Here is an 18,080-nt window from a genome sequence, read left to right as displayed (position 1 = left end):
CTCTGGCCCCACAGCTCTGCTCAGGGCAGGCGGCTCTGGGCAGGGGCCCCACGGCCTCAGCCCCTCGCAAGGGCACAGCAGCAGCTGCAGCTCAGAGAGGGCTCAGCCCCAGCCATGGGGAAGGTGCTGGGCCAAGGGAAGAGGAGGCTCCCTGTGTGCCCTGCTCCCCTGTCCCTGAGGTCCTGAGAGCTCTGCAGCCCCTGCTGCCATCCCATCTGCCCAGGCCAGCACAACAGCCCCGGCCTTGGGGCCCTGCGGAGCTGCTCCTGCTCCAGGCCCAGGGCCCATCCCAAAGCTGGAGCAGACAAAAAACTGTGCCCATTGCTGTTCATTCCTGCTCTGATGAGGATGGATCCTCAGCCCCTTGCAGGTTGCTGATGAATTTTACTACTGCAAAGGACTCTTCTTTCTTGAGCTCTTCCGTACAGGAAATCAGTGAAGAAAGCTCAAAAACATTTGTTCAAAAAAGTTGAACAAATCATGTCCCTGAGAATAATTTAATTTTTCAGTTATTCTATGGTTAATTAGATTTCAGAAGTATATTCAAAGTGAATATAATATATTGAAAACAATGCAGAGAGAACTGTTTTGTCCTGTGAAGTTTTCCTTTTCCTGTTTATAGATTGATATCAGCAATATGCAATTGATATTGACCCCCAGCACCTTCTGATGCAGTCTGAATAGATATAAAAATCAAGACCCTTCATGGCTGACAATCCATCAGACTTTGTCCCCAGGCCCTCCCCACAATTTCCCTCATCCAACCCTTGGCACTCCTATGGGTCAGGAGCAGTGTGGCCAGCAGGAGCAGGGCAGTGATTCTTCCCCTGTGCTCAGCACTGGCTGGGCAGCACCTCAAGTGCTGTGTCCAGTTCTGGGCCCCCCAAGTTAGGAAGCACATGGAGGGGCCGAAGCATGTCCAGAGAAGGGAAGCAAGGCTGGTGAGGGGTCTGGAACACAAGTCCTGTGAGGAGGGGCTGAGGGAGCTGGCGTTGTTTCTCCTGGAGAAGAGGAGGCTGAGGGGAGACAAGGTGGTGTCAGGGCATGGGTTGGACTTGACGATGCCCAAGGTCTTTTCCAACCTTGCTGATTCTGTGATTCTCTGAAACCACCCTTGCAGCAGTTGCAGGATGACGCCTGGGCCTCCTCTTCAGAAGGTGCAGCAGCCCAGGTCCCTCAGCTTCTCCTCATAGCCCCAAAGCCCATCCTGTCAGTCTTGCAGTGTCTGCAGCTTCTCCTCATGGCCCAGAACAGGGAGCCCCAGAGCCAGACACGGCAGCCCAGATGTGCCCCCCTGGCCTGTGGTGCCTCTGGCAAGGGAGCAGCGCCAGGCCCTGCAGGAGCCTGTAGACAATTCCTGAAGCACTTGGAGGGTGATCCTGCTCCCCAAGGGACGTTCCCATGGTGCCAATTTAGAAACTGAAATGGGGAGTGGGGGCAGAGGGGAAAGGACAAGCAGGGATTGGCTGTTTGCAGGGGAGAAAACAGGGATGGGCAACAGGAAGAAATCTGGACAAGGGAAGAGTAAAGAAAGCCAAGGTGAAGCAATGGAAATGCTCAGGGTAGTTTGGGGGTGGCTGCCAGGCAGTCCTGGCTCTGAGCAACAACATCTACAATGTCACAGGAAACTCACAGTTGATGGGAACAAACTTTCTGGCTGACTTCGGAGGGCACGACAAAGCTGAGTGGTTTCCGTCCTGTCCCCCAGCCCTTCCTGGCCCCAGGGGCTGATGGCATTTGTGCTCCCTCAGGTTCATCTCCCCACACCAACACCATGGGGGTGCTCAGGCCTGCTCTGGGCACTGCAAACAGGGGCTCCTGAGCCTGTGCTGCCGTGTCTGTGCCTGCAAGGATGCGGACCCTGTGTGAGCTGGGGGAGAGGCCAGGGCTGCAGAGGGGGGATGTTGTTGGCAGGTGCATGAGGACGCTCTGGGACGCTGCCTTGGGGTGTCCAGCACAGTGGGGATGGATCAGCCCCTGCTCTGCTGCTCCTTTCCGTCTCCCCCAGGGACCTTGCAGAGCCCCAGCCGTGCTGTTTGCCCCCAGCCTGCCCACGGCCACTCTGGGGCTGCTCACGGGGCTTTTCTGTGCAGAGCATTGGCCTGGGCGTGTTCTGGAGAGAGCCTGGGCAAGGAGCCTGGAGCCCCCAGGCCCTGCCCTGAGGCGTCAGAGCTGCCCCAGCAGAGCACATGGCCTGTCCCTGCTGCAGCCCCGGCACTGCCAGCCCCAGCCCTGATCCCGGCACCGAGAGCACTCAGGCCCTACAGCAACACCAGGGCCAGGAGGGCAGTGGGGCAGGGCCACGGGAGCAGCACTGCCAACACCAAGGGCTGCTGCTCCTGGGCACAGCTGCTGTGCCAGCACTGATCTGCCCCCAGCTCTGCACACAGACATTGCTGCTGCAGCTGCAGAGAAGGGAACAAAAGGGGCAGCTCTGCAGGAAACTTGGCTGGGAGATCCTTGAGTTCCTTTAAAGCCACCAAGAGTGCAGCCCCTCATTGACACAGTCTGTGGCCACAGGGGAGGTGGAGAGAAACAAAATGGGAAATGGCACAGAGAGTGACACTTTTTGAGAACAAGATTAAAATATCAAACACTGGAAAAAAACCCCACAACCAAAACAACAAGAAGCATCAAAGAAAACGTCTATTACAAGTGATTGGCAGAAATTGCCAGCAGTTTAATGTTCCCGAAAACCATCCAGTCATCAGACTCCACACTGCAGCCTTGAGCTCCTGGTTCCTCAGGCTGTAGATGAGGGGGTTCAGGGCTGGAGGTACCACCGAGTACAGAACGGACACTGACAGATCCAGGAATGGGGAGGCCATGGAGGAGGGCTTCAGATGAATAAACACTGCAGTGCTCACAAGCAGGGAGACCACAGCCAGGTGAGGGAGGCAGGTGGAAAAGGCTTTGTGCTGTCCCTGCTCAGAGGGGATCCTCAGCACTGCCCTGAAGATCTGCACATAGGAGAAAACAATGAACACAAAAGAGTCAAATAATAAACAAGCATTAACAGCAGTAAGACAGAGGTCCCTTAGGTAAGACTTGGAGCAGGAGAGCTTGAGGATGTGTGGGATTTCACAGAAGAACTGGCCCAGGGCATTGCCATGGCACAGGGGCAGGGAAAATGTATTGGCTGTGTGCAGCAGTGAATAGAGAAAGGCACTGGCCCAGGCAGCTGCTGCCATGTGGGCACAAGCTCTGCTGCCCAGGAGGGTCCCATAGTGCAGGGGTTTGCAGATGGCACATAGTGGTCATAGCACATGATGGTCAGCAGGAAATACTCTGTTATAGTGCAGAAAACTAAAAAAAATACTTGGGAAGCACATCCTGCATAGGAGATGGTCCTGGTGTCCTAGAGGGAATTGTGCATGGCTTTGGGGACAGTGGTGAGGATGGAGCCCAGGTCGCTGAGGGCCAGGTTGAGCAGGAAGAAGAACATGGGGCTGTGCAGGTGGTGGCCGCAGGCTACGGCGCTGATGACGAGGCCGTGGCCCAGGAGGGCAGCCCAGGAATGGGCAGATGCCCAGGAAGAGGCAAAAGTGCAGGAGCTGCAGCTGCCGCGTGTCTGCCAATGCCAGCAGGAGGAAGTGGCTGATGGAGCTGCTGTTGCACATTTGCTGTCTCTGGGCATTGGATATTGCCATGGAGAAAAGGATAGTGAAGATTTAGAGGAGATCGCTGTATCCAAAATCAAAGCCATTTCCTCTACACCGTCCCCTTGAACACACAGACACCCTTTTGTGTTCCAGAATTCTGCAGTTCTCTTTATAAGCTCACACATATCTCTCCTGGTATTCTTGGATATTAGAAACCCTCTGCATTTCTGCTGCCCCCAGGGAGAACAGAGCAAGCTCTGTGAGGGAAAGTGATGAGTGGAGAGTGAGGGAACATGGAACTTGTTTATAGAGTTTCTCTGGTGTTATGGTTTAGGTTTGCTTCTCTGAGTCACAGCACCATTTATATGCTGGTTTTACATTTGCCAAATTTGTTTGCTTAATGGGAGATAGGATTTTGGGAGAAAAAGGCAAAAGCAGGCTCAACTTAGAAGTAAAAACCAATAGATTTTATTAACATACACTAAGAAAATCAGGGAAGAAAAAAACCCACAAATTAATTTCTAAACCCAATCCTTTCTCCCACTACAAACTGTTCATTTTCTACCAACCATGTAAAGAGGCAAAACTCAGAACTCTAGGTCAGCACCACTTATAAAACAGTCTTTCCTTCAGTCTTGGAGAGAGAGAAGTCACTCCTATTGTTTGGTAACTTTCCCCAAGAGAAACAGTCTGCTTGTGCCTTCCAACTCACACAAAAGCATCCTGCCCAGGAGATTCTGCAGTTGTGCAGCTGCCCACATCATGTAGCCTTTCCCATGACTACATATGGCTGTAGATTCACACACTGGGGTGGTACCTTTTAAAAATGAGCTGTTTCAAAAAAAAAAAAAAAAAAAAAAAAAAGCAAAAGACACTTTTCAACTCAGGGAACAGAGATGTCAGTTCTTCACTGGCTGAGGGCTTCTTCTCATCTCTCTCTGTTCAAGCTCTTATGGGGTCACAAAAATCACAGCTGCCAATTCAATATTCACTCAGCTCATCACAGATGCCTTTGCTCAAATCCACAAATCATCTCCCTAGTTTATATTGTCCATGATTTAATAGATTATTCTAGCATATTACAGCCTGTTACCATAATCCATAGAAGATTTTCAGCCTAGAACAAAGGCAACTTGTCATCTCTACCACTTAAAAGTCACTCTTCCTTTACTGACTTTGAGATCTCTATATTGTCTTTTTTACATGTCTCCAATTTGGCCTTTTCTCTCATCTCTGAGAAGGGGTAAAGTTTAAGAAAGTCTCAATCTGTGTCAGGAAAGAGTTAAAGCTTGCAGCAGCCCAAAGGTTTAAAAGCCATGCCGGTGGGGGGGAGGCTGGTGGATGCCTTTTCTTCACCCCCTGGATCTGAAGGTGTGAGCGGCTCAGAGCTGCTCTGTAAGGCCCAGCGTGGGTTGGGGAGAGAGATCCCATCCTCCCCTCGGGCCAGGGCTGCCGGGGCATGGCCCTGCCACGACCGACCGGACCCGATGATCCCTGCTGAGGCCCCAGACACGGGGCCAGCCCTGCCAGACTGCAGCCCTGCCAGACTGCAGCACTGCCAGACTGCAGCACTGCCAGACTGCAGCACTGCCAGACTGCAGCCCTGCCAGACTGCAACACTGCCAGACTGCAGCCCTGCCAGACTGCAGCCCTGCCAGACTGCAACACCGCCAGACTGCAGCACTGCCAGACTGCAGCACTGCCAGACTGCAGCAATGTCAGACTGCAGCCCTGCCAGACTGCAGCCCTGCCAGACTGCAGCACTGCCAGACTGCAACACTGCCAGACTGCAGCCCTGCCAGACTGCAGCCCTGCCAGACTGCAGCACTGCCAGACTGCAACACTGCCAGACTGCAACACTGCCAGACTGCAGCCCTGCCAGACTGCAGCACTGCCAGACTGCAACACTGCCAGACTGCAGCCCTGCCAGACTGCAGCCCTGCCAGTCTGCAGCACTGCCAGACTGCAGCCCTGCCAGACTGCAGCACTGCCAGACTGCAGCCCTGCCGCCAGCAGCCGGGGGAGAAGGGCTCAGCCGGCCCTGCCTCCTCTGCGGGCAGAGGCTCTCGGAGGCCTGGCCGGGCCCGGCCGCCCTGGGGCAGCGGGGCCAAAGCCGGGCCCTCCTTGACTGCCCACGATGTTACCTGGAAGCCAGCTGGGAGGAAGAGAAGAGGGCTCGAACTCAGTCTCAGCTTTATAAGGATATTACTAAAAGTCGCATTCCGTTTTCTGAGTGGTCAAAACTACATGCCAATCCCAGAACCGGCCCCTGTAAGGTCCCTGTCCTTTCCAAAGAATTCTAAGGTCCTAACAGAGAAATATTCTAGTAACCATTAAACCAAACTGTATTAACTAACAGACAACCAGAATTCCTGGAGAACAGATGGGCTCAGGTGGACAGGTTCTGCTGCAACAACTACAAGATCATGGCCATGTCTCTTGGCTTGGATGCTCCCAGAACACCTAAATGCTCCTGAATATTCCCCTGAACCTCAAATTCATGCTCAAATCCCAGTAAAGTATTCAGCTTTAGATCTCTTTGCTTAGTTTCTTTATTTTAAATCTAGTTCTGGGTGTTCTGATAGCAAAATCATGGAAATTATTCAGGTGGGAAAAACATATCCTTGATCATCCTACTTAGCTTGATACCATCAGAAGAAAAAACAGAGCAGAAAAGATATTTTTTGGCAGTAAATGAAAAAAAAAATCATCGCTTCCCAATTAATTTGCAATGTTGATCAGAGTCCTGGTAGCCATTCTTGCCCCTGCGTTCATCCAGGTGTCTGTGGGGATCCAGGGCTCTGCCCAATGGGGGTCCATTGATGGGGGATAGGGTAAAGCAGTGCACAAAGCTCTTCCCACAGTCAGGGCACTCACAGGGCTTCCCTTAATGGTGCCTCCGTTGGTGTTGGGTCAAGTTAGAGCTCTGGGTGAAGCTCTTCCCACACTGGGGACACTCGTAGGGCCTCTCCCCAGTATGGATGCGCCGGTGGGTGACAGGGGTGGATTTGTCCTTGAAGCCCTTCCTGCAGTCGGGGCAGCGGAAGGGCCTCTCCTCTCTGTGAATCCGCTGGTGCACGAGGAGACTGGAGCTGGTGTGAAACCTCTTCCCACATTGAGAACACTCGTAGGGCCTCTCGCCAGTGTGGATCATTTGGTGGATGATCAGGTGAGACCTCTGGTTGAAGCCCTTCCCACATTCCCCACACTTGTATGGCCTTTCCTCAGCATGGATGTTCTGGTGGCTGATCAAGTTGGAGTTGATGCTGAAGCTCTTCCCACATTTCTCCCACTCATAGGGCCGTTCCCTGGTGTGGATCCTCTGGTGGTGAATCAGGTGGGATCTCTGGATGAAGCTCATCCCACATTCCCCACACTCGTAGGGCCTCTCCCCAGTGTGGATGCGCCGGTGGGTGACGAGGGTGGAGTTGCGCTTGAAGCCCTTCCTGCAGTCAGGGCAGCGGAAGGGCCTCTCCTCTGTGTGAATCTGCTGGTGCTGGAGCAGATGGGAGTTGGTCTGAAACCTCTTCCCACACTGGGGACAGTGATAGGGCCTCTCCCCAGTGTGGATCCTCTGGTGGCAGATCTGGCTGAACCTCTGGCTGAAGCTCTTCCCACGCTCCCGGCACTTGTGGGGTTTCTCCCCATCATGAAGCTGCTCAGTGACCACCAGCTCAGAGCCCCGGCTGAAGCTTCGGCCACTGTTCTGGCACAGGTTTGGTCTTTCCTCCCCAGAGCACCCTGGGATGGGCTTGGAGCCCCTCCTCCTGCAGGATCTCTGGGGCTTTTCCTCCCCATTGGATTTCTGCGCCGTACGGCTGCTAAAAACACCCTCTTCCATGAGGTTCTTCCCTGGGGATTTGTCCTCCCTGGTCTCCATCCTCAGCTCCTTGTCTGGGGGAGGAAGGACAAAGAGAGGATGGGATTTGCCTCCATGCCAGAGGGAAGGGAAAGGAGATCCCTTCAGTGTATCCCTGGCAGGATGGCGTTGGCAGCAGGGTTGTCCTGCAGCCGGGGGCCAGGCTGGGCTGGGAGATGGAGCAGGAGAGAGGGGAAAAGGGGCACTGAGTACCTCCTCACCTGCCTGGCTGTGCTGGGGATCATTCCTCTTCGGCACAGCCTTCCCCTACATCCAGCCAAGGTCTGGGAATGGGAAATCCTGGTCAGGGGAAATACAAGGGATAAGCAAATTGAGTTTGAAGGTCCCTCTGCCCAAGTCAATCTCTAGAGGTCCTTGGGCATCGAGGGTCCATAAAAACCTCTCAAACACCAAGATTCAGCCCTGAAAATGCCTCCCAGGAGTTCCCTGTCTCTGCTCTCTTCCCTTTGGTGTTCGGGGGTTCCCCCCATCCCAGCTGCTGGGGGTCACGCTTGTATAGTGGGTCCCCTGTCTACTCAGTCCCTGCCCTCCCCAGGCTGCTGGGAGTCCCAGGAATCGAAAAAGTTCCCCTCTTCTGCCTTGCCACTTAGGGATGCTGGGGAATTTGGAGGTAGGTCCTGGGGTCTTTTCTCCCCTTATTCTCTGCTTTGGGGTGCAGGGGGTCCAAGGAGTCCCCCCTGCCCCTCTCCAGGCTGTTGAGGGTCCCGCCAATGGCAGTGCTCCCTATCTCTGGGGTCCCCACTTTGGGCTCCTGGGGGCACAGGGCTCTGCTCCTCCAGGCTGCCTCTGCCAGCAGCTGCCACTGGCAACTCCCAGTGTCCCCCCAAGGGGCATTTTCCACTCAGCTTTGCAGTTCTTCATTCTCCAGATATTCCCCCTAAAAAAACCCAACCCAGGGACCCCACAGGATATCTGGGCCCAGCTCCCCCTCCCCAGTCACCTGTGGGATGGGGGGTGACCATCCCATGGGAGGGGGCCTGCAAATCCAGGGAGTGCTCGACCTCATGGTTCTTCTCTTTTCCCTGATCCTCCTTTGTCCCTCCTCTTCCTCTTCCTCCTGCTTCTCCTCTTCCACCCCTTTCTTCCTCCTCCTCCCTAACCCCAGCTCCTTCTCCTGCTTCCATCCCTTCTCGCTCTCCTTCTCCAGCTCTCCTCTCCCAGCCCTCCTCCTCCCCCAGGAGCAGGCACACCCTGGGTGCCCCGTTCCCGAAGCCCTGGCGGCCGCGGGAGGAGCAGGGATGGAACCAGGACAGGTCGGGATGGGCAGCGCGGGGCTCTCGGCTGCTCCCACCCGCTGGGGCCGGGGGGAACCCGGCCCGGGGAAAAGGAGGGGGAAACTGGGAAAACTGGGCGCTGCACATCCACACTGGGCCTTGTTGGGGACCCTGGCTGGGCACTTCCAGCCCTTGGGGCTCCTCTCGGGAGCTTGGATAACTGGGCGGGGGGAATGCAGAGAGGGGTGGGGGATCCCAGCAGTGGCATCACTGGAAGGAACTGGGCTGTACTTCGTAACTGGAACATTACACGGGCAACTGGGAGTGACTGGGAATGACAACAAGCATACCGAGGGCAAATGGGATATACTGGCAGTGTCTGTGACCATATGGGGGGACTGAAACCACACTGGGAACAGCTGGGACCACGCTGGGGAGAACTGTGAGCAAGTGGGAGTGACTGGGTCTGCACTGGGGGCAGCTGGACATGACTGGGACCGCGCTTGGAAGGACTGTGATTATATGGGAAGTTACTTGGACAATACTAGGAGCAACTGGGTACAACTGGGAACATACTGGGAAAAACTGGGAACAACTGGAACTATTCTGGCAGCAACTGGCATCATAGTGGGAGCAGCTGGGCCAATGCTGGCTGAGACTGGGATCACACTGAGACTGACTGGACTCACACTGCGATTGACTGGGAGTGGCTGTGAATGACGGGAATCACAACGACACAAACTGGGAATGACTGGGAACATTCTAGGAGAGACAGTGATATACTGGGAGACTGGAAGTCATGGGGATCCTACTGGAGGCTACTGGGTTCATGCTGGCATTGACAGGGAGACACTGGGATTACACGTGAGGCGACTGGCATCATACTGGAATTTTACTGGGTGTGACTGGACCCTGCCTGTGGGTTACTGAGAGCTACCAGACCCATGGTGAGGATCAACAGGGGATACACTGGGAGACACTGGGAATGACAGGATGCATACTGGTGAAAACTGGGGGGTACTGGCAGTGACTGGGATAAAACTGGGAGCAACTGAACCTTGCTGAGGGAACTGGCAGTGTCTGGCAATGACTACAAGGGCAACTGGGATATAGTGGGAGTGTCTGAGACCATGCAAGTGGTGACTGGGACCACACTGGAAGCCACTGGGAATCTGCTGGGGGTAACTCGGGGTGTGTGTGAGGGACTGGGGCCCTGCTGGGAGAGACTGGCATTATACTGGGAGACACTAGGACTATACTAGGGGCAACTGGGAAAACTGGGAACACAGCAGACGATAGTAGGAGGAACTGAGAGCAACTGGGACCGTGCTGGGGGAAAACTGTATCATAATGGGGAATGATAGGGAGTGATTAGTGAAGTAATACTGGGAGAAAGAGAGATCCTACAGGGAGTGAGGGGAAGTGACCAGGATCATATTGGGACTGACTGGCCATCCCGCCCCTCCAGTCCCAGCACCCCCCAACGGGGTCCCGGCAATCCCAGGGGTCCTCCCCTCTCAGGGTCCCCGCTTTGGGCTCCTGGGGCTCTCCTGTCTCTGGGGTCCCACTCAGGGGGTCCCCAAAGCCCGGACCTCTGCCACCCAAATCCGGTGTCCCCCTGCCGGTCCCGCCGCTCCCCACGTGGCCCCGGCAGAGCTTGGAGGGCCCGGCCCGGGAAGCCCAAACCCCACCTGGGGGGGACCCGCATTCTCCCGCCCCCCGACCGGGGCTCTGCCGACATCGAGCTCCCCCAAAAACCCCAAACCCGGGGACCCCCCCGGAATATTTGGGGCGAGGTCCCCGCTCCCAGCGCACCTGCGGGATGGGGCCAATGGTGTCCGGGCGAAGGAGCTGCAGATTCAGGGAGCGGGGAACGCACGTGGTGCTTCCTCTGCCTCCTCCAAGTCCTTCTGCTCCTCCTCTTCCTCCTTCTCTGTCCCTCCTCTTCCTCCTCCTCCTCCCAGCCGGGACACGATGGCCGTGGGCTGGGTCACTCCAGGCCGAGCTCGGGGGAGCGTAAGTTTGGGGGGAACAATGGGAAGGGGGTGGGAGAGGGGGCACAGGGGGATGTGGGACCCACTGAGGGTCCCCCAGTTCAGCCCAGGTGCCGGCGCAGTCCCAGGGATCCCCAGTGCAGCCCCACAGGTGCAGTGGCAGCCCCACAGATCCCCCAGCCCCGGCTCCCCGCGCTGAGCCCCGCTCTGGCTGTGCCGCTCCTGCGGCATCTGCAGCTCCCTGGTGGCCCTGTGCTGGTGCCGCTCGTTGTACCGGCTGTGGCCATCCCAAAATCCCGGCTGGGCTCCGGCCGCCATCCCTGGCGGCTGCGGCTCCGCCCGGCCCCGCTGGCGGTGGCGGCGCTGGAAGGGAATCCCATCCAGGGAGCCCATGGACAGAACTGGGGGAAGCCCGGGCCGGGCTCCGACAGCGCCACGGGCAGGGAGCGCAGGGATAGGAGAACTGGGGGGACACGGACATTTGGGGGCTGGGGGGTCACGGCTGAAGGAAAGGGGCAACGGGGAGAGCTGGGAGAGCAGGGAAGGGGCTTTGGGGCTTCCAGGGTTGAGAAAAGGGGTGGGTAGAGGTGGGATGGGTGGGATTAAGGGGGTTCCTGTGACCAGGAAAGGGAGCTCCAAGCGTCCCCGGTGTCCCTACTCCCATCCAAATGTGGGGAAACCCGGGATGGTTGGGAATAGGGGTCCTCACTGTTGGGATAGGCGGGGCTGGGTGCTGGGAAGGGCAGGAATAGGGGTCCAGGGGATCTCTCTGTCAAGGAAAAGGGGGCTCTGGGGGCAGGGAGAGGCGGTGAATTATTAAAAAAAATATGAATATCGCCCCAATGCCAATATCCAACTATGACGGACAAAAAACTCTCTAACAGTTTAAAGTTAGAAAGTGTATGTTTAATTACGATGCCGGGCAGCGTGCGGGATAGCTCCCAAACACGCGCGCTCACAGAAGATCACAGGGTCTTTTTATGTACAGAAGTATTGAATACCCAAAACACAAATATATATTCATGACTTTAGTACATCCCATTCCCCGCCTCGTATGGTAATTAGCCAAAAGCTATTAAGCATGCGTGGTTTGTTCTTTGAAATGGGTCGGTGGTTCTTTTTATGGGGCAGGGTCTCAAAATGATGAAGTAAGTGAGTCTTCTTCGCTTTGACTTTTTAATCTTTTAGTGTTGTGTGACAACTGAATCCTGTTTTCCCAGGAGTATTTGATTTATGAATTCATTGTCCTTCTTGAAGCCTATTGATTAGTCAGAATACACAAACATAAGTTGACAGGCCTCATGATTTATCAGTTCCTTAAATCCGGCTACTGCTTATCAAAAGGGAAGTCTATCTGTCTTACTTCAGCAATATCTGGTTTAACTAAAATCTTTAATTCTTCAAAATTAATGTTTCAACTCTCACTTCCTCTTTAAAGTGAGTAAATTCTTTTACTCAATACATAGAGTCTTCTTCATCTATCCAAGTTGTACAACTAGTGTCTCTCAAGACCAATCCATACGCTTTCGATAATGAAGTTAAGGCTGTTACTCTTCGTAGCATCCTCCAATTCCAAATAAGTATCACCACAGATAAAACTAAACTTATACTAACTAAAATAAGTAACACAACTATAGGGTGGACTAAGGTATTTAGTATACCGGTTGCTGTCGGAGACCACCCAAAAAGCTCATCCCACCAATGATGAGACACATGTTCCTCAAGCCTTTTAAAAACTCCTTTGATGGTCTCTGTGTCATGGTGTATTGTAATTAACATCTTTTTCCCCCCTTCCTTAATTTCTTTTAAGATTTCTTTCAATTCAGGATGTCTCATCAATTGAGTGACTAGAGTCAGATTTATTCCTATGGGCACAGGCAGTATTTTCTCCACAGTGGTTATTGATGTGATACTACAGGTGCTTGATAGGAAAAATCACATCCCCTAATTCTAACAAAATTACAAACACACAAATTGAATTGCATCTCTTTTACAGTTTGGTTATCTACCCTTATGATGGGGCATGCTGTCCTTAGACAGACACACCCCTGTCCTGTATACACCAATGAAGTTTTCTGTTTGCCTGGATGTGTTTCAAAGTGACAAATATGTTGGTCCATATCCAAACAAGTGTCTTTGTCACCTTCTAATGTCCTTTCACATATGTATCCTAGTTGCCTCCTTGCAGTACAGGGTTCTAGATTAACAGTTTGCCATTTTCCTTCAATTTCTCGTGCCCACATCCTGTGTCCAGAAGGGTACAATACAGCGCCCTCATGGTTTAACCCTAAGGGCACTATTGGGTGTATTAGGTCCACTGAGGCATCGTGTATGGTTAAAACAAAGGCTGTCACTATACTAGTCTCAGGGTTATAGGTGAAATTGACCAATACCCACCAAGACTGAAGCTCCTTCTCCATATCAGAGGCATTGTCCCAAACAATTTTGCGAATTTCGGCAGGAAATGTTCCCTCTCCACCTTCTCTGATAACTGCAGCAGCCACTGATTGCATCCACAGTTGTGCCTGAGTACACCCTAGAGCCAGCGAAATGTTTTCACTAGCTGTACTTAGCGCATTAATTATTGCCTCATGATCTCGCTCTTCTGTGTTTTCCCATTCTGGTAGTATTTGGGTCAATTTCCAATGATTGTTACCCAATGCAAGTAGAGAGGATTGCAAAGGTTGCTGTAGTTGAACTAAATCATTCCCTACTGAGGCTAATTTATTCCTCAGTACTTCTGAATCTATGGTATTTAGGACTCCCAATCTTGTTCCTAGCAATCTGGTGAGATCCTTCTTACTTCTAAAATTAGAAGGCATACTCTTTTGGAGCCAAGTGGTCCAGTCCATAAAGGAGTTCTTGAGAGATGGAGCACATTCTGGTTATTTACTTGTACTCCCATTTCTACTCGTTTTAAAGACCACTTTGGGTTAATTATCAGCCCAATTTTGGTCTTATTGCACAGTCCTCTATTTTGAGTCTAAACTGAGGGCATTTACTCGAGTATTTGTCACAGCATTCAGGACTAATTCGGATGGGTCTCATGGGTGGGTGGTAGGCCTCATGGAACCCATCCTGTACAAATGCATACTTACAACCCCACACATTTCTTCCTTCCCACAAGCTTGCATTCGTGACTTTTAGCATCTTATTTAAAGCCTTACGAGAGTAAGCATCGTAAGCTCTCGCTTCACACTTGTTTATCTCAGTCACATTGTACCTACGTGGTATTGCCTTGATTCTTGTTATAGTTACAGTAATTACTGCAATAATTACAATTTTCTACATAATGTCCATGATAACTATTAGTCCATCTATTGGTAGTTCCGAGTGAGCTTCAGCTTCAGTTCGTTATCTCCTGGTGTGATCTTCCAGATTCCTTCTGGGGCTTTCTTCACTCAGGAGTGATGGATCCAGGCTTTCTGTTCTTTGATCTTGATTGCAGTGAAGGTAGTAAGAAGCACCTGGAATGGTCCTTCTCACTGTGATTCCAAGGTCTTTTCTGCAAAAGACTTAACATATACATACTGGCCCATCTAATTCTCTGTTTTGAGCTCCGGCCACATATTTCTCAATTTCTCTAAGTTGTCTATTCAGGGCCTCCTTATGCCTATGTAGGGTCTCTTCCCCTACTTGCATAGGTGTTGTTCCTTCTTGAACTGCATATGGCCTTCCATACAGTATTTCAAGAGGGCTTAGTTTCTCTTTTGCCCTTGGTTTTCTCCGAATTTGCAATAATGCCAATGGGAAAGCCTGGGGCCAGGGTAAGTTTACTCCTTGCCCCAATCTCACAATTTGTTGTTTAATCAAGTGGTTCATTTTTCCACTTGACCACTAGATTGAGGGTGGTATGGGGTATGCAATTCCCAATCTATTCCCAAGTGATTACTCATTTGCTGCACAATTTTTGAAGTAAAGTGTGGCCCTCTATCTGAGGATATGGTGGCTGGAACTCCAAACCTCGGTATTATTTCTTGTAACAGTGCTTTGGTTACTTCTCGGGCCTTAGCTGTCCTGACAGGAAAGGCTTCTGGCCATCCTGAAAAAGTATCAGTTAACACTAATAGGTAACGATATCCTCCCTTCCTGGGCAGCTCTGTAAAGTCAATTTGCCATTGTTGCCCAGGTCCACAGCCCTTCCCAATTTGTCCCACTTTAGGCTTTGGAGTATTTTTGGGATTAGTTTGGAGGCAAAGGCTACACTGACGAGTTACTTGTATCACTGTGCCCTGAAATTTCCTGGCCATGATCCTTTCTTTTAAATGGTTATACAGGGCATCTATTCCCCAGTGTGTTTTCTCATGCTCCCTCTGTACTAATGCTCACAACAAATAGGAGGGTACTACAAGTTTCCCTTCTTCTGTTACAGCCCATCCCTCCTGGTTATAACTTGCCTATTCTTCTTTAATGAGTTTCTTATCCTTTTTATTGGATATTGGCTTACCCTCAATAGAAATTTTTCCATCTGGAATCAATGCTGCTTCAATTGTCTCATCAGGTATCTCACTTTTTGCTGCTTCTTTTGCCTCTCTATCCGCCAGCATGTTCCCCTCTTCCAGTTCCGAGCTCACCTTCTGGTGTGCTTTGATATGCATGATGGCTACCTTCTCAGGTAATTGTACTGCCTCCAACAGTCTCAATATTTCTTGTGCATGTTTAATACCCTTCCCTTGTGAGTTTAACAGTCCTCTCTCTCTCCAAATGGCTCCGTGGGCATGCACGACTCCAAATGCATACCTTGAGTCTGTGAAGATATTAATTCTTTTTCCTTCTGCCAGCTCTAGGGCTCGAATTAAGGCTATTATCTCAGCCTTCTGTGCAGAGGTATTCGTTGGTAATGGTTTGGACTCTATTACCTCTCTGCTTGTGGTAACTGCATACCCAGCATGCCTCTTCCCACTGATGACATAGCTGCTCCCATCAGTAAACCAGGTCTCGGCATTTTCGAGCAGGCTATCTTTCAGATCCGGGTGACTGGAGCAGGTGGCTTCAATGGTCTCCAGGCAATCATGGATGACTGGTTCTCCCATACTTCCGCTGAGGAAGGAAGCTGGGTTCACAATGTTAGTTACCACAATCTCAACATCATCCTGTTCCACCAGTATAGCTTGGTACTTCAGGAATCTCTGTGGGGAGAGCCAATGCCCCCCTTTCGCTTCCAGGACTGTAGACACTGTGTGAGACACTAGCACCGTCATCTTCTGGCCCAGGGTGAACTTGCGTGCCTCTTGGATGTTCACTGCCACTGCTGCAACGGCTCTGAGGCACCCTGGCCACCCCTTAGCTGCCGTATCTAGCTGCTTAGAGAGGTAGGCAACTACCCTTCGATACGGGCCCAGGTTTTGTGCTAGTATCCCTAAAGCGATCCCTTGCTTCTCGTGAGAAAACAAAAAGAATGGCCTACTTACATCTGGAAGTCCCAAGGCTGGTGCTGACATGAGGGCTTTCTTTAGCTGGTCGAAGGCTCGAGCTGCTTCTTTGTTCTGCTGAAGATCTTTGCTTCCTTCCGTGCTCAAGGCATACAGAGGTTTAACAAGTAACCCATAATTATAAATCCACAGTCTGCACCATCTTGTCATGCCTAAGAAGGTTCTCAGTTCTTTCACTGTCTGAGGCTTTGGGGTGTGGCACATTGCCTCTTTGCGATCTTGCCCTAAGGTTCTCTGTCCAGCACTCACTTCATAGCCCAGGTAAATTACTGTTTGCCTCACCATTTGGGCTTTCTCCTGGGACACCCGATACCCCTGCAGGCCCAAAAAGTTTAGGAGGCTTACCGTCCAGTCCACACATGTTTCTTGGGTCTGGGTGGCTATTAGGAGGTCATCCACATACTGGAGCAACTGTCCCTCTCCTGGTGGAGGTTCCCAAGACTCCAAATCCTTTGCAAGCTGTTCCCCAAATATGGTGGGGGAGTTTTTGTACTTTTGAGGCAAACACACCATGTGAGCTGAGTTTTTCGTCCAGTTTTGGGGTTCTCCCACTCAAATGCAAAGATTTTCTGGCTGGCTTCATGGAGAGGGAGGCAAAAGACAGCATCTTTCAAATCTAAAACAGTAAACCAGGTTAGTTCAGGGATTAAACGAGTTAACAATATATAAGGGTTAGCAACTACTGGATACAAGTCTTCAGTCATCTTATTAACAGCCTTTAAGTCCTGTACTAGCTTGTATGATCTGCTAGGCTTCTTCACTGGCAAGATAGGAGTGTTAAAATCAGACTGACACTCTTTTAGTAGTCCTATCTTCAAATGTTTTCAATAATTGGACTAATCCCTTCTCTGTCTTCCTTCTTTAGGGGCTATTGTTTAACTTTTACTGGCTGCCTTCTTTCTTTAAGTTTGACCTATACTGATAGTGCATTCTTTGCCCTGCTTGGTGTGTCAGAAGCCCACACCCCAGGAAACACTTGATCTAATATTTTCCTGAAATTCTCTTCTTCATTGGCAACTTCAATTTTATTGGTTATCATTATTAAGCTTAACAGTTCTACATATTGTTGATCTTTTACCTCCAAAATAATTTTCCCATTCTTAAATATTATTTTTGTCTCCAGCTGCTCTAGCAGATCTCTGCCCAAAAGTGCAGATGGAGCTTTAGGCATATTAAAAAAATCAATGAATTCCCCATTGTTTTCCAATTTATATTTCAATGGTTTGCAAAAAAATAAGCTCTTTCAGATTGGTCAGTCGCTCCTTTTACCATAACATAGTCATTGGTTACAGGTATTAGGGCCATATTCAGCACTGAAAATGTTGCCCCTGTGTCTATTAAGAATTCTCTCCTTTTTTTCTTTTTTTTTTAATGCTTTTTGATCTTATTCTAATTCTTAAGTTTCACTTGGTATTCTTCTGGTACAAAAATATGCTGGCCACACTCGACTTTAGGAATTTGTACTGGTTTCTTTAAGATCTTTGAAATTTCGTTTTCTAGCAACTCAAATATTTTACTGCTGTGTGGGCTTATAGTTCCACTCTTAGGTACTAGCCACTTGTACCCTTATTGGACCCACGAGCCTTGACAGAGTGCACCGCGAAGCACAGTCCGCTGATTACAGTAGCAGCCCCTCCTTGGGCAGGGGAACTCTTCTGAACCAGCTTCCCAATTCTTGTGCCTCCTATTCCTGGGCATATATCAAAATCAACACGAGAGAGAAAAAACAAAGAAACAAAACTAAACAAAAACTAGTTTGTTAACCTTAAAAAGGAGAAAGTTAGCTGTACTTTCAGCTGTTGAGGAAAGAATTACGGTTAAAAAGCAAGAAAGGAAAACTCTAAACAAGGCTCGAGGCATAAAAAGCAAAAAAGATTTTTTTCAAAATAAGGCTCGAAGCATTACCTGTTGAGAAAAGAACTTATGGTTAAGAAAAGGATAAACGTCTTTTTATTAAA

General features: G+C 50.9%; 1 pseudogene; it reads right to left on the bottom strand.

Moving 5' to 3' along the window:
- Nucleotides 1-18,080, bottom strand: part of LOC136303664 (zinc finger protein 208-like) — a 179,681-nt pseudogene that overhangs the window by 121,637 nt on the left and 39,964 nt on the right.

Source organism: Chamaea fasciata, unplaced genomic scaffold (assembly GCF_029207755.1).
Source record: "Chamaea fasciata isolate MVZ Bird 193981 ecotype frontalis unplaced genomic scaffold, bChaFas1.0.hap1 SCAF_40, whole genome shotgun sequence".
NCBI classification, from domain to species: domain Eukaryota; kingdom Metazoa; phylum Chordata; class Aves; order Passeriformes; family Sylviidae; genus Chamaea; species Chamaea fasciata.
This window is presented reverse-complemented; position numbering and strand designations above follow the sequence as displayed.